The following is an 18,069-nucleotide window of genomic DNA, read 5'->3' on the forward strand; positions in this document are numbered from 1 at the left end:
GAGACTGGTGCAAATCACTTTCATGGAAAGATGTTGCCCAGCTTCCAAAAAACGATGAGTTTCCTGAAATCTCAGCTCACATTTTGTCACCCAAGCTTGATCACACTTTCAGGTAATGATCAGTACCCCAATCCCACTTGGCTCACCAAATTTCGTTCTTCTAGTTTAAAGCGTTCGTTGGCAGTAACAGTTTTAATTTTTAGGTTTCACTCTGATTTCTCCTATATGGATACATGTAGTTGGAACTCTAAATCAAACACGGTTTGTGCTAGCTCTTTGAAGCTTGACACAATAAAGTAGTTCCAAGTTCTATCTCTATGGTTTGTTTCCTATTGATGTAGCCGTAAGCAGAGACCAGCGCAAATCACTTTCATGGAAAGGGGTTGCCAAGCTTCCAAAAAACTACGAGTTTCCTGAAATCTCAGCACACATTTTTTCACCCAATCTTGATGACAGTTTCAGTTAATGATCAGTACCCCAATCCCACTTGGCTCACCAAATTTCGTTCTTCTAGGTTAAATTGTTCGTTGGCAGTAACAGTTTTAATTTTTAGGTTTCACTCTCTATTCTCCTATATGGATACATGTAGTTGGAACTCTAAATCAAACAGGGTTTGTGCTAGCTCTTTGAAACTTGACACAATAAAGTACTTCCAAGTTCTATCTCTATGGTTTGTTTCCTATTGATGTAGCCCTAAGCAGAGACTGGCGCAAATCACTTTCATGGAAAGGGGTTGCCAAGCTTCCAAAAAACTATGAGTTTCCTGAAATTTCAGCACACATTTTTTCACCCAATCTTGATGGCACTTTCAGGTAATGATCAGTACCCCAATCCCACTTGGCTCACCAAATTTCGTTCTTCTAGGTTAAACCGTTCGTTGGCAGTAACAGTTTTAATTTTTAGGTTTCACTCTGTTTTCTCCTATATGGATACTTGTAGTTGGAACTCTAAATCACACACGGTTTGTGCTAGCTATTTGAAACTCGACACAATAAAGTAGTTCCAAGTTCTATCTCTATGGTTTGTTTCCTATTGATGTAGCCCTAAGCAGAGACTGGCGCAAATTACTTTCATGGAAAGGGGTTGCCAAGCTTCCAAAAAACTACGAGTTTCGTGAAATCTAAGCACACATTTGTTCACCCAATCTTGATGACACTTTCAGGTAATGATCAGTACCCCAATCCCACTTGGCTCACCAAATTTCGTTCTTCTAGGTTAAACAGTTCGTTGGCAGTAACAGTTTTAATTTTTAGGTTTCACTCTGTTTTCTCCTATATGGATACATGTAGTTGGAACTCTAAATCAAACACGGTTTGTGCTAGCTCTTTGAAACTTGACACAATAAAGTAGTTCCAAGTTCTATCTGTATGGTTTGATTCCTATTGATGTAGCCCAAAGCAGAGACTGGCGCAAATCACTTTCATAGAAACGGGTGGCCAAGCTTCCAAAAAATTACGAGTTTCCTGAAATCTCAGCACACATTTTTTCACCCAATCTTGATGGCACTTTCAGGTAATGATCAGTACCCCAATCCCACTTGGCTCACCAAATTTCGTTCTTCTAGGTTAAACCGTTCGTTGGCAGTAACAGTTTAAATTTTTAGATTTCACTCTGTTCTCTTTTTTATATATACATGTAGTTGGAACTCTAAATCAAACACGGTTTGTGCTAGCTCTTTGAAACTTGACACAATAAAGTAGTTCCAAGTTCTATCTCTATGATTTGTTTCCTATTGATGTAGCCCTAAGCAGAGACTGGCGCAAATCACTTTCATGGAAAGGGGTTGCCAAGCTTCCAAAAAACTACGAGTTTTCTGAAATCTCAGCACACATTTTTTCACCCAATCTTGATGGCACTTTCAGGTAATTATCAGTACCTCAATCCCACTTGGCTCACCAAATTTCGTTCTTCTAGGTTAAACCGTTCATTAGCAGTAACAGTTTTAATTTTTAGGTTTCAGTCTGACTTCTCCTACATGGATACATGTAGTTGGAACTCTAAATCAAACACTGTTTGTGCTAGCTCTTTGAAAATTAACACAATAAAGTAGTTCAAAGTTCTATCTCTATCGTTTGTTTCCTATTGATGTAGCCCTAAGCAGAGACTGGTGCAAATTACTTTCATGGAAAGGGGTTGCCAAGCTTCCAAAAAACTACGAGTTTCCTGAAATCTCAGCACACATTTTTTCACCCAATCTTGATGAAACTTTCAGGTAATGATCAGTACCCCAATCCCACTTGGCTCACCAAATTACGTTCCTCTAGGTTTAACAGTTCTTTGTCCGTAAGAGTTTTAATTTTTAGGTTTCACTCTGTTTATTCCTATATGGATACATGTAGTTGGAACTCTAAATCAAACACGGTTTGTGCTCGCTCTTTGAAACTTGACACAATAAAGTAGTTCCAAGTTCTATCTCTATGGTTTGTTTCCTATTGATATAGCCCTAAGCAGAGACTGGCGCAAATCACTTTCATGGAATGGGGTTGGCAAGCTTCCAAAAAACTATGAGTTTCCTGACATCTCAGCACACATTTTTTCACCCAATCTTGATGACACTTTCAGGTAATGATCAGTACCCCAATCCCACTTGGCTCACCAAATGTTCTTCTTCTAGTTTAAACCGTTCGTTGGCAGTTACTGTTTTAATATTTGGTTTCACTCTGTTTTCTCCTATATGGTTACATGTATTTGGAACTCTAAATCACCCACGGTTTGTGCTAGCTCTTTGAAACTTGACACAATAAAGTAGTTCCAAGTTCTATCTCTATGGTTTGTTTCCTATTGGTGTAGCCCTAAGCAGAGACTGGCGCAGATCACTTTAATGGAAAGGGGTTGCCAATCTTCCAAAAAACTATGAGTTTCCTGAAATCCAGGACACATTTGTTCATCCAATCTTGATGGCACTTTCAGGTAATGATCAGTACCCCAATCCCACTTGACTCACCAAATTTCGTTCTTCTAGGTTAAACCGTTCGTTGGCAGTAACAGTTTTAATTTTTAGGTTTCACTCTGTTTTCTCCTATATATATACATGTAGTTGGAACTCTAAATAAAAGAAGGTTAGTGCTAGCTCTTTGAAACTTGACACAATAATGTAGTTCCAAGTTCCATCTCTATGGTTTGTTTCGTATTGATATAGACCTAAGAAGAGACCGGCGCAAATCACTTTCATGGAAAGGGGTTGCCAAGCTTCCAAAAACTACGAGTTTCCTGAAATCTCAGCACACATTTTTTCACCCAATCTTGATGACACTTTCAGGTAATGATCAGTACCGCAATCCCACTTGGCTCACCAAATTTCATTCTTCTAGGTTAAAGGGTTCGTTGGCTGTAACAGTTTTAATTTTTAGGTTTCACTCTGTTTTCTCCTATATGGATACATGTAGTTGGAACTCTAAATCACACACGGTTTGTGCTAGCTCTTTGAAACTTGACACAATAAAGTAGTTCCAAATTCTTTCTCTATGGTTTGTTTCCTATTGATGTAGCCCTAAGCAGAGACTGGCACAAATCACTTTCATAGAAAGGGGTTGCCAACCTTCCAAAAAACTACGAGTTTCCTGAAATCTCAGCACACATTTTTTCACCCAATCTTGATGACACTTTCAGGTAATGATCAGTACCCCGATCCCACTTGGCTCACCGAATTTTGTTCTTCTAGGTTAAACCGTTCGTTGGCAGTAACAGTTTTAATTTTTAGGTTTCACTCTGTTCTCTCCTTTATATATACATGTAGTTGGAAATCTAAATCAAAGAAGGTTTGTGCTAGCTCATTGAAACTTGACACAATAATGTAGTTCCAAGTTCCATCTCTATGGTTTGTATCCTATTGATATAGCCCTAAGCAGAGACCGGCGCATTCACTTTCATGGAAAGGGGTTGCGAAGCTTCCAAAAAACTACGAGTTTCCTGAAATCTCAGCACACATTTTTTCACCCAATCTTGATGACACTTTCAGGTAATGATCAGTACCCCAATTCCACTTGGCTCACATAATTTCGTTCTTCTAGGTTAAACTGTTCGTTGGCAGTAACAGTTTTAATTTTTAGGTTTCACTCTGTTTTCTCCTATATGGATACATGTTGTTGGAACTCTAAATCACACACGCTTTGTGCTAGCTCTTTGAAACTTGACTCAATAAAGTAGTTCCAAGTTCTATCTCTATGGTTTTTTTCCTATTGGTGTAGCCCTAAGCAGAGACTGGCGCAGATCACTTTCATGGAAAGTGATTGCCAAGCTTCCAAAAAACTACGAGTTTCCTGAAATTCCAGCACACATTTTTTCACCCAAACTTGATGACACTTTCAGGTAATGATCAGTACCCTATTCCACTTGGCTCACCAAATTTTGTTCTTCTAGGTTAAGCCGTTCGTTGGCAGTAACAGTTTTAATTTTTAGGTTTCAGTCTGACTTCTCCTACATGGATACATGTAGTTGGAACTCTAAATCAAACACTGTTTGTGCTAGCTCTTTGAAACTTAACACAATATAGTAGTTCCAAGTTCTATCTCTATGGTTTGTTTCCTATTGATGTAGCCCTAAGCAGAGACTGGCGCAAATTACTTTCATGTAAAGGGGTTGCCAAGCTTCCAAAAAACTACGAGTTTCCTGAAATCTCAGCACACATTTGTTCACCCAATCTGGATGACACTTTCAGGTAATGATCAGTACCCCAATCCCACTTGGCTCACCAAATTTCGTTCTTCTAGTTTAAACCCTCATTGACAGTAACAGTTTTAATTTTTAGATTTCACTCTGTTTTCTCCTATATGGATACATGTATTTGGAACTCTAAATCAAACACAATTTTTGCTAGCTCTTTAAACTTGACACAATAATGTAGTTCCAAGTTCTATCTCTATGGTTTGTTTCCTATTGATGTAGCCCTAAGCAGAGACTGGCGCAAATCACTTTCATGGAAAGGGGTTGCCAAGCTTCCAAAAAACTACAAGTTTCCTGAAAACTAAGCACACATTTTTCACCCAATCTTGATGACACTTTCAGGTAATGATCAGTACCCTGATCCCACTTGGCTCACCAAATTTAGTTCTTCTAGGTTAAACCGTTCATTGGCAGTAAGAGTTTTAATTTTTAGGTTTCGCTCTGTTTTCTCCTATATGGATACATGTAGTTGGAACTCTAAATCAAACACGGTTTGTGCTTGCTCTTTGAAACTTGACACAATAATGTAGTTCCAAGTTGTATCTCTATGGTTTGTTTCCTATTGATGTAGCCATAAGCAGAGACTGGCGCAAATCACTTTCATGGAAAGGGGTTGCCTAGCTTCCAAAAAACTAGAGTTTCCTGAAATCTCAGCACACATTTTTTCACCCAGTCTTGTTGACACATTCAGGTAATGATCAGTACCCCAATCCCACTAGGCTCACCAAATTTCGTTCTTCTACTTTAAACCGTTCGTTGCCAGTAACTGTTTTAATGTTTTTGGTTTCACTCTGTTTTCTCCTATATGGTTACATGTAGTTGGAACTCTAAATCACACACGGTTTTTGCTAGCTCTTTGAATCTTGACACAATAAAGTAGTTCCAAGTTCTATCTCTATGGTTTGTTTCCTATTGGTGTAGCCCTAAGCAGAGATGGCGCAGATCACTTTCATGGAAAGAGGTTGCCAAGCTTCAAAAAAAATACGAGTTTCCTGATATCTCAGCACACATTTTTTCACCCAAACTTGATGACACTTTCAGGTAATGATCAGTACCCCGATCCCACTTGGCTCACCAAATTTTGTTCTTCTAGGTTAAACCGTTCGTTGGCAGTAACAGTTTTAATTTTTAGGTTTCACTCTGTTCTCTCCTTTATATATACATGTAGTTGGAAATCTAAATCAAAGAAGGTTTGTGCTAGCTCAATGAAACTTGACACAATAATGTAGTTCCAAGTTCCATCTCTATGGTTTGTTTCCTATTGATATAGCCCTAAGCAGAGACCGGCGCATTCACTTTCATGGAAAGGGGTTGCGAAGCTTCCAAAAAACTACGAGTTTCCTGAAATCTCAGCACACATTTTTTCACCCAATCTTGATGACACTTTCAGGTAATGATCAGTACCCCAATTCCACTTGGCTCACATAATTTCGTTCTTCTAGGTTAAACTGTTCGTTGGCAGTAACAGTTTTAATTTTTAGGTTTCACTATGTTTTCTCCTATATGGATACATGTTGTTGGAACTCTAAATCACACACGGTTTGTGCTAGCTCTTTGAAACTTGACTCAATAAAGTAGTTCCAAGTTCTATCTCTATGGTTTTTTTCCTATTGGTGTAGCCCTAAGCAGAGACTGGCGCAGATCACTTTCATGGAAAGTGATTGCCAAGCTTCCAAAAAACTACGAGTTTCCTGAAATCCCAGCACACATTTTTTCACCCAAACTTGATGACACTTTCAGGTAATGATCAGTACCCTATTCCACTTGGCTCACCAAATTTTGTTCTTCTAGGTTAAGCCGTTCGTTGGCAGTAACAGTTTTAATTTTTAGGTTTCACTCTGACTTCTCCTACATGGATACATGTAGTTGGAACTCTAAATCAAACACTGTTTGTGCTAGCTCTTTGAAACTTAACACAATAAAGTAGTTCCAAGTTCTATCTCTATGGTTTGTTTCCTATTGATGTAGCCCTAAGCAGAGACTGGCGCAAATTACTTTCATGTAAAGGGGTTGCCAAGCTTCCAAAAAACTACGAGTTTCCTGAAATCTCAGCACACATTTGTTCACCCAATCTTGATGACACTTTCAGGTAATGATCAGTACCCCAATCCCACTTGGCTCACCTAATTTCGTTCTTCTAGTTTAAACCCTCATTGGCAGTAACAGTTTTAATTTTTAGGTTTCACTCTGTTTTCTCCTATATGGATACATGTATTTGGAACTCTAAATCAAACACAATTTTTGCTAGCTCTTTGAAACTTGACACAATAATGTAGTTCCAAGTTCTATCTCTATGGTTTGTTTCCTATTGATGTAGCCCTAAGCAGAGACTGGCGCAAATCACTTTCATGGAAAGGGGTTGCCAAGCTTCCAAAAAATTACAAGTTTCCTGAAAACTAAGCACACATTTTTTCACCCAATCTTGATGACACTTTCAGGTAATGATCAGTACCCTGATCCCACTTGGCTCACCAAATTTAGTTCTTCTAGGTTAAACCGTTCGTTGGCAGTAAGAGTTTTAATTTTTAGGTTTCGCTCTGTTTTCTCCTATATGGATACATGTAGTTGGAATTCTAAATCAAACACGGTTTGTGCTTGCTCTTTGAAACTTGACACAATAATGTAGTTCCAAGTTCTATCTCTATGGTTTGTTTCCTATTGATGTAGCCATAAGCAGAGACTGGCACAAATCACTTTCATGGAAAGGGGTTGCCAAGCATCCAAAAAACTAGAGTTTCCTGAAATCTCAGCACACATTTTTTCACCCAGTCTTGATGACACATTCAGGTAATGATCAGTACCCCAATCCCACTAGGCTCACCAAATTTCGTTCTTCTACTTTAAACCGTTCGTTGCCAGTAACTGTTTTAATGTTTTTGGTTTCATTCTGTTTTCTCCTATATGGTTACATGTAGTTGGAACTCTAAATCACACACGGTTTTTGCTAGCTCTTTGAATCTTGACACAATAAAGTAGTTCCAAGTTCTATCTCTATGGTTTGTTTCCTATTGGTGTAGCGCTAAGCAGAGATGGCGCAGATCACTTTCATGGAAAGAGGTTGCCAAGCTTCCAAAAAACTACGAGTTTCCTCATATCTCAGCACACATTTTTTCACCCAAACTTGATGACACTTTCAGGTAATGATCAGTACCCCGATCCCACTTGGCTCACCAAATTTTGTTCTTCTAGGTTAAACCGTTCGTTGGCAGTAACAGTTTTAATTTTTAGGTTTCACTCTGTTCTCTCCTTTATATATACATGTAGTTGGAAATCTAAATCAAAGAAGGTTTGTGCTAGCTCATTGAAACTTGACACAATAATGTAGTTCCAAGTTCCATCTCTATGGTTTGTTTCCTATTGATATAGCCCTAAGCAGAGACCGGCGCATTCACTTTCATGGAAAAGGGTTGCGAAGCTTCCAAAAAACTACGAGTTTCCTGAAATCTCAGCACACATTTTTTCACCCAATCTTGATGACACTTTCAGGTAATGATCAGTACCCCAATTCCACTTGGCTCACATAATTTCGTTCTTCTAGGTTAAACTGTTCGTTGGCAGTAACAGTTTTAATTTTTAGGTTTCACTATGTTTTCTCCTATATGGATACATGTTGTTGGAACTCTAAATCACACACAGTTTGTGCTAGCTCTTTGAAACTTGACTCAATAAGTAGTTCCAAGTTCTATCTCTATGGTTTTTTTCCTATTGGTGTAGCCCTAAGCAGTGACTGGCGCAGATCACTTTCATGGAAAGTGATTGCCAAGCTTCCAAAAAACTACGAGTTTCCTGAAATCCCAGCACACATTTTTTCACCCAAACTTGATGACATTTTCAGGTAATTATCAGTACCCTATTCCACTTGGCTCACCAAATTTTGTTCTTCTAGGTTAAGCCGTTCGTTGGCAGTAACAGTTTTAATTTTTAGGTTTCAGTCTGACTTCTCCTACATGGATACATGTAGTTGGAACTCTAAATCAAACACTGTTTGTGCTAGCTCTTTGAAACTTAACACAATAAAGTAGTTCCAAGTTCTATCTCTATGGTTTGTTTCCTATTGATGTAGCCCTAAGCAGAGACTGGTGCAAATTACTTTCATGTAAAGGGGTTGCCAAGCTTCCAAAAAACTACGAGTTTCCTGAAATCTCAGCACACATTTGTTCACCCAATCTTGATGACACTTTCAGGTAATGATCAGTACCCCAATCCCACTTGGCTCACCAAATTTCGTTCCTCTAGTTTAAACCCTCATTGGCAGTAACAGTTTTAATTTTTAGGTTTCACTCTGTTTTCTCCTATATGGATACATGTATTTGGAACTCTAAATCAAACACAATTTTTGCTACCCCTTGTAACTTGACACAATAATGTAGTTCCAAGTTCTATCTCTACGGTTTGTTTCCTATTGATGTAGCCCTAAGCAGAGACTGGCGCAAATCACTTTCATGGAAAGGGGTTGCCAAGCTTCCAAAAAACTACAAGTTTCCTGAAAACTATGCACACATTTTTTCACCCAATCTTGATGACACTTTCAGGTAATGATCAGTACCCTGATCCCACTTGGCTCACCAAATTTAGTTCTTCTAGGTTAAACCGTTCGTTGGCAGTAAGAGTTTTAATTTTTAGGTTTCGCTCTGTTTTCTACTATATGGATACATGTAGTTGGAACTCTAAATCAAACACGGTTTGTGCTTGTTCTTTGAAACTTGACACAATAATGTAGTTCCAAGTTCTATCTCTATGGTTTGTTTCCTATTGATGTAGCCATAAGCAGAGACTGGCGCAAATCACTTTCATGGAAAGGGGTTGCCAAGCTTCCAAAAAACTAGAGTTTCCTGAAATCCCAGCACACATTTTTTCACCCAGTCTTGATGACACATTCAGGTAATGATCAGTACCCCAATCCCACTAGGCTCACCAAATTTCGTTCTTCTAGTTTAAACCGTTCGTTGCCAGTAACTGTTTTAATGTTTTTCGTTTCATTCTGTTTTCTCCTATATGGTTACATGTAGTTGGAACTCTAAATCACACACGGTTTTTGCTAGCTCTTCGAAACTTGACACGATGGAGTAGTTCCAAGTTCTATATCTATGATTTGTTTCCTATTGATGTAGCACTAAGCAGAGACTGGCGCAAATTACTTTCATGGAAAGGGGTTGCCAAGCTTCCCAAAAACTACGAGTTTCATGAAATCTCAGCACACATTTGTTCACCCAAGCTTGATGACACTTTCAGGTAATGATCAGTACCACAATCCGACTTGGCTCACCAAATTTCGTTCTTCTAGGTTAAACCGTTTGTTGGCAGTAACAGTTTTAATTTTTAGGTTTCACTCTGATTTCTCCTATATATATACATGTAGTTGTAACTCTAAATCAAACACGGTTTGTGCTAGCTCTTTGAAACTTGACACAATAAAGTAGTTCCATGTTCCATCTCTATGGTTTGTTTCCTATTGATGTAGCCCTAAGCAGAGACCGGCGCAAATCACTTTCATGGAAAGGGGTTGCGAAGCTTCCAAAAAACTACGAGTTTCCTGAAATCTCAACACACATTTTTTCACCCAATCTTGATGACACTTTCAGGTAATGATCAGTAACCCAATCCCACTTGGCTCAACAAATTTCGCTCTTCTAGGTTAAACCGTTCGTTGGCAGTAACAGTTTTAATTTTTAGGTTTCACTCTGTTTTCTCCTATATGGATACATGTAGTTGGAACTCTAAATCACACACGGTTTGTTCTAGCTCTTTGAAACTTGACACAATAAAGTAGTTCCAAGTTCTATCTCTATGGTTTGTTTCCTATTGATGTAGCCCTAAGCAGAGATGGTGCAAATTACTTTCATGGAAAGGGGTTGCCAAGCTTCCAAAAAACTACGAGTTTCTTGAAATCTCAGCACACATTTGTTCACCCTATCTTGATGACACTTTCAGGTAATGATCAGTACCACAATCCCACTTGGCTCACCAAATTTTGTTCTTCTGGGTTAAACCTTCATTGGCAGTAACAGTTTTAATTTTTAGGTTTCACTCTGATTTCTCCTATATGGATACATGTATTTGGAACTCTAAATCAAACACAATTTGTGCTAGCTCTTTGAAACTTGACACAATAAAGTAGTTCCAAGTTCTATCTGTATGGTTTGTTTCCTATTGATGTAGCCCTAAGCAGAGACTGGCGCAAATCACTTTCATGGAAAGGGGTTGCCAAGCTTCCAAAAAACTACGAGTTTCCTGAAATCTCAGCACACATTTTTTCACCCAATCTTGATGACACTTTCAGGTAATGATCAGTACCCCAATCCAACTTGGCTCACCAAATTTCGTTCTTCTAGGTTAAACCGTTCGTTGGCAGTAACAGTTTTAATTTTTAGGTTTCACTCTGTTTTCTACTATATGGTTACATGTAGTTGGAACGATAAATCAAACACGGTTTGTGCTAGCTCTTTGAAACTTGACACAATAAAGTAGTTCCAAGTTCTATCTCTATGGTTTGTTTCCTATTGATGTAGCCCTAAGCAGAGACTGGCACAAATCTCTTTCATAGAAAGGGGTTGCAAAGCTTCCAAAAAACTACGAGTTTCCTGACATCTCAGCACACATTTTTTCACCCAAACTGGATGACACTTTCAGGTAATGATCAGTACCCCAATCCCACTTGGCTCACCAAATTTCCTTCTTCTAAGTTAAACCGTTCTTTGGCCATAACAGTTTTAATTTTTATGTTTCACTCTGTTTATTCCTATATGGATACATGTAGTTGGAACACTAAATCAAACACGGTTTGTGCTAGCTCTTTGAAACTTGACACACTAAAGTAGTTCCAAGTTCTATCTCTATGGTTTGTTTCCTATTGGTGTAGCCCTAAGCAGAGATGGCGCAGATCCCTTTCATGAAAAGAGGTTGCCAAGCTTCAAAAAAACTACGAGTTTCCTGATATCTCAGCACACATTTTTTTCACCCAATCTTGATGGCACTTTCATGTAATGATCAGTACCCCAATCCCACTTGGCTCACCAAATTTCGTTCTTCTAGGTTAAACCTTTCGTTGGCAGTAACAGTTTTAATTTTTAGGTTTCACTCTGTTTTCTCCTATATATATACATGTAGTTGGAACTCTAAATCAAACACGGTTTGTGCTAGCTCTTTGAAACTTGACACAATAAAGTAGTTCCAAATTCTATCCCTATGGTTTCTTTTCTATTGATGTAGCCCTAAGCAGAGACTGGCGCAAATCACTTTCATGGAAAGGGGTTGCCAAGCTTCCAAAAAACTACGAGTTTTCTGAAATCTCAGCACACATTTTTTCACCCAATCTTGATGACACTTTCAGGTAATGATCAGTACCCCGATCTCACTTGGCTCACCAAATATCGTTCTTCTAGGTTCAACCTTTCGTTGGCAGTAACAGTATTAATTTTTTGGTTTCGCTCTGTTTTTTCTTATATGGATACATGTAGTTGGAACTCTAAATCAAACACGGTTTGTGCTAGCTCTTTGAAACTTGACACAATTAAGTAGTTCCAAGTTCTATCTCTATGGTTTGTTTCCTATAGATGAGGCCTCAGCAGAGACTGGCGCAAATCACTTTCAAGGAAAGGGGTTGCCAAGCTTCCAAAAAACTACGAGTTTCCTGAAATCTCAGCACACATTTTTTCACCCAATCTTGATGACACTTTCACGAAATGATCAGTAATCCAGTCCCACATGGCTCACCAAATTTCGTTCTTCTAGTTTAAACCGTTCGTTGGCAGTAGATGTTTTAATTTTTAGGTTTCACTCTGTTTTCTCCTATATGGATACATGTAGTTGGAACTCGAAATAAAACACGGTTTGTGCTAGCTCTTTGAAACTTGACACAATAAAGTAGTTCCAAGTTCTATCTCTACGGTTTGTTTCCTATTGAGGTAGCCCTAAGCAGAGACTGGTGCAAATCACTTTCATGGAAAGGGGTTGCCAAGCTTCCAAAAAACTACGAGTTTCCTAAAATATCAGCACACATTTTTTCACCCAATCTTGATGACACTTTCACGTAATGAACAGTACCCCAATCCCACTTGGCTCACCAAATTTCATTCTAGGTTAATCCGTTCGTTTGCAGTAACAGTTTTAATTTTTAGGTTTCACTCTCTTTTCTCCTATATGGATACATGTAGTTGGAACTCTAAATCAAACACGGTTTGTGCTACCTCTTTGAAACTTGACACAATAAAGTAGTTCCAAGTTCTATCTCTGATGTTTGTTTCCTATTGATGTAGCCCTAAGTAGAGACTGCTGAAAATGACTTTCATGGAAAGGGGTTACAAAGTTCCAAAAAACTACGAGTTTCCTGAAATCTCAGCAAACATTTTTTCACCCAATATTGATGATACTTTCAGGTAATGATCAGTACACGAATCCCACTTGGCTCACCAAATTTCGTCCTTCTAGGTTAAACTATTCGTTTGCAATAAGAGTTTTAATTTTTAGGTTTCACTCTATTCTCCTATATGGACACATGTATTTGGAACTCTAAATCAAACGTGGGTTGTGCTAGCTCTTTGAATCTTGATGCAATAAAGTAATTCCAAGTTCTGTCTCTGAGGTTTGTTTCCTATTAATGTAGCCCTAAGCAGAGACTGGCGAAAATCACTTTCATGGAAAGGGGTTGCCAACATTCCAAAAATTTACGAGTTTCCTAAAATTTTAGCAAATATTTTTTTACCCAATCTTGATGATACTTTCAGGTAATGATCAGGACACCAATCCCACTTGGCTCACCAAATTTCGTTCTTCTAGATTAAACCGTTCGTTTGCAGTAACAGTTTCAATTTTTAGGATTCACTCTGTTTTCTCTTATATGGATACTTGTATTTGGAACTCTACATCAAACACGGTTTATGCTACTTCTTTGAAACTTGACACAATAAAGTAGTTCCAAGTTCTTTCTCTACGGTTTATTTCCTATTGATGTAGCCCTAAGCAGTAACTGGCGAAAATCACTTGAATGAAAAGGGGTTGCCAAGCTTCCAAAAAACAATGAGTTTAAGGAAATCTCAGCAAATATTTTTTCACCCAATATTGATGATACTATCCAGTAATGATCAATACACCAATCCCACTTGGCTCACCATATTTCGTTCTTCTAGGTTAAACCGTTCCTTTGCCATAACAGTTTTAATTTTTAGGTTTCAGTCTGTTTTCTTCTATATGGATACCCGTAGTTGGAACTCTAAATCAAACCCGGTTTGTGCTAGCTCTTTGAAACTTGACACAATAAAGTAGTTCCAAATTCTCTTTCTGAGGTTTGTTTCCTACTGATGTCGCCCTAAGCAGAGACTGGCGAAAATCACTTTCATGGAAAGGGGTTGCCAAGCTTCCAAAACTAGGAGTTTCCTGCAATGTCACCAAACAGTTTTTCACCCAATCTTGATGATACTTTCAGGTAATGATGAGCACACCAATCCCATGACTCACCAAATTTTGTTCTTCTACATTAAACCGTTCGTTTGCAGTAACAGTTTAATTTTTAAGTTTCAGTGTGTTTTCTCCTATTTCAATACATATAGTTGGAACTCTAAATCAAACACGGTTTGTGCTAACTATTTGAAACTTGACACAATCAAAGAGTTCCAAGTTCGATCTCTGAGGTTTGTTTCCTACTGATGTAGCCCTAAACACAGACTGACGAAAATCACTTTCATGGAAAGGGGTTGCCAAGCTTCCAAAAAACTACGAATTTCGTGAAATCTCAGCAAATATTTTTTCACACAATCTTGATGATACTTACAGGTAATGATCAGTACACCAATCAAACTTGGCTAACCAAATTTCATTCTTCCAGGTTAACCCGTTCGTTTGCAGTAACAGTTTTAATTTTTAGTTTTACTCTGTATTCTCCTATATGGATACATGTAGTTGGAAATCTAAATCAAACACGGTTTGTGCTAGCTCTTTGAAACTTGACACAATAAAGTATTTCCAACTTCTATTTCTGAGGTTTTTTTCCTATTGATGTAGCCCTAAGCAGAGACGAGCGAAAATCACTTTCATGGAAAGGGGTTGCCAACCTTCCAAAAAACTACGAGTTTCCTGAAATCTCAGCAAACATTTTTCACCCAATTTTCATGATACGTACAGGGAATGAACAGTACACCAATCCCAATTGGCGGACCAAATTTCGAAGGTCTACGTTAAACCGTTCGTTTGCAGTAAGAGTTTTAATTTTTAGGTTTCACTCTTATTCTCCTATAGGGATACATGTAGTTGGAACTCTAAATCAAACACAGTTTGTGCTAGCTCTTTGAAACTTGACACAATAAAGTAGTTCCAAGTTCTGTCTCTATGGTTTATTTCCTATTGATGTTGCCCTAAGCAGAGACTGGTGAAAATCACTTACATGGAAAGGGGTTGCCAAGATTCCAAGAAAATACGATTTTCCTGAAATATCAGCAAACCTTCTTTCACCCTACTTGATGATACTTACAGGTAATGATCAGTAAACCAATCCCACTGGCTGACCAAATTTCATTCTTCTAGATAAACCGTTCATTTGCAGTAACAGTTTTAATTTTTAGGTTTCACACTGTATTCTCCTATATGGATACATGTAGTTGGAACTCTAAATCAAACACGGTCTGTGCTAGCTGTTTGAAACTTGACACAATAAAGTCGTTCCAAGTTGTATCTCTAAGGTTTGTTGCCTATTAATGTAGCCCTAAGCAGAGACTGTCGAAATCATTTTCATGGAAAGGGTTGCAAACCTTCCAAAAAATTACAAGTTTCCTGAAATCTCAGCAAATATTTTTTCACCCAATCTTGGTGATACTTTCAGGTAATGATCAGTACACCAATCCCACTTGGCTCACCAAATTTCGTTCTTCTATGTTACACCGTTCGTTTGAAGTAACAGTTTTAATATTTAGGTTTCACACTGTATTCTCCTATATGGATACATGTAGTTGGAACTCTAAATCAAACACGGTTTGTGCTAGCTCTTTGAAACGTGACACAATAAAGTAGTTCCATGTTCTATCTCTAAGGTTTGATTCTTTTAATGTAGCCCTGAGCAGAGACTGGCGAAAATCACTTTCATGGAAAGGGGTTTACAACCTTCAAAAAAACAATGAGTTTCCTAAAATCTCAGCAAATATTTTTTGACCCAATCTTGGTGATACTTTCAGGTAAGGATGAGTACACCAATCCAACTTGGCTCACCAAATTTCGTTCTTCTAAGTTATACCGTTCGTTTGCAGTAACAGTTTTAATTTTTAGGTTTCCCTCTGTATTTTCTTATATGAATACATGTAGTTGGAACTCTAAATCAAAATGGTTAGTGCTAGTTCTTTGAAACTTGACACAATAAAGTAGTTCCACTTCTATCTCAATGGTTTGTTTCCTATTGATGTAGCCCTTAGCAGAGTCTGGCGAAAATCGCTATCTTTGAAAGGGGTTGCCAAGCTTCCAAAACATACGAGTTTCCTGAAATCTCAGCAAAAATTTTTTCACCCAATCTTGATGACACATTCAGGTAATGGTCAGTACACCATTTCCACTTGGCTCACCAAATTTCGTTCTTCTAGGTTAAACCATTCGTTTGCAGTAACAGTTTTAATTTTAAGTTTCACTCTGTATTTTCCTATATGGATACATGTAGTTGGAACTGTAAATCAAACTAAGTTAGTGCTAGATCTTTGAAACGTGAAATAATAAAGTAATTTTACGTTCTATCTCAATGGTTTGTTTCCTATTGACATAGCCCTAAGCAGAGACTGGCGAAAATCACTTTCATTGAAAGGTGTTGCCAAGCTTCCAAAAAGTACGAGTTTCCTGAAATCACAGCAAACATTTTTTCACCCAATCTTGATGACACTTTCAGGTAATGATCAGTACACCAATCCCACTTGGCTCACCAAATTTCGTTCTTCTAGGTTAAACCGTTCAGGTGCAGTAACAGTTTAAATTTTTAGATTTCACTCTGTATTTTCCTATATGGATACATGTAGTTGGAACTCTAAATCAAACACGGTTTCTGCTAGCTCTTTGAAACTTAACACAATAAAGAAGTTCCAACTTCTATCTCTATGGTTTGTTTCCTATTGATGTAGCCCTAAGCATATACTGGCAAAAATCAGTTTCATTGAAAGGGGTTGCCAATCTTCCAAAAACTACGAGTTGCCTGAAATTTCAGGAAACATTTTTTCAACCAATATAATGATACTTTAAGGTAATGATGAGTACACCAATCCCACTTGGCTCACCAAATTTTGTTCTTCTATGTGAAACCGTTCCTTTGCAGTAACAGTTTTAATTTTTAGGTTTCACTCTGTATTTTCCTATATGGATACAGGTCGTTGGAACTCTAAATCAAACACGGTTTGGTCTAGCTCTTTGAAACTTGACACAATAAAGTAGTTCCAAGTTCTATCTTTATGGTTTGTTTCCTATTGATGTAGCCCTAAGCAGAAACTGACAAAAATCACTTTAATTGAAAGGGGTTGCCAAGCTTCCAAAAAAGTATGAGTTTCCTGAAATCTCAGCAAATATTTTTTCATCCATACTTGATGACAGTTTCAGTTGATGATCATTACACAAATACCAATTGGCTCACCAAATTTCGTTCTTCTAGTTTAAACCGTTCATTTGTAGTAACAGTTTTAATTTTTAATTTTCACTCTGCTTTCTCAAATATGGATACATTTAGTTGGAACTCTAAATCAAACACGGTTTGTTCTAGCTCTTTGAAATATGACACAATAAAGTAGTTCCAAGTTCTGTCTCTATGGTTTCTTTCCTGTTGATGTAGTCCTAAAAAGAAACGGTGAAAATCAATTTTATTGAAAGGGATTGCCAAGCTTCCAATAATTACGAGTTTCCTGAAATCTCAGCAAATATTTTCTCACCCATACTTGATGACAGATTCAGGTAATGATCAGTACACAAATACCAATTGGCTCACCACATTTCTTTCTTCTAGGTTAAACCGTTCGTTTGAAGTAACAGTTTTAATTTTTACTTTTCACTCTGCTTTCTCCTATATGGATACATGTAGTTGGAACTCTAAATCATACACGGTTTGTGCTAGCTCTTTCAAACTTGACACAATAAAGTAGCTCCAAGTTCTATCTCTATGGTTTGTTTCCTATTGATGTAGCCCTAAGCAGAGACTGGCGACCATCGCTTTCATTGAAAGGGGTTGCCAAGCTTCAAAAAAACTACGAGTTTCCTGAAATCTCAGCAAACATTTTTTCACCCAATCTTGATGATACTTTCACGTAATGATCAGTACACCAATCCCAATTGGCTCACCAAATTTCGTTCTTCTAGGTTAAACCGTTCGTTTGCAGTAACAGTTTTTATTTTTAGGTTTCACTCTGTATTTTCCTATATGGATACATGTATTTGGAACTCTAAATCAAACTCGGTTAGTGC

The sequence above is a fragment of the Spermophilus citellus genome, assembly GCF_964194105.1.
Source record: "Spermophilus citellus genome assembly, chromosome: 16".
NCBI lineage: Eukaryota > Metazoa > Chordata > Mammalia > Rodentia > Sciuridae > Spermophilus > Spermophilus citellus.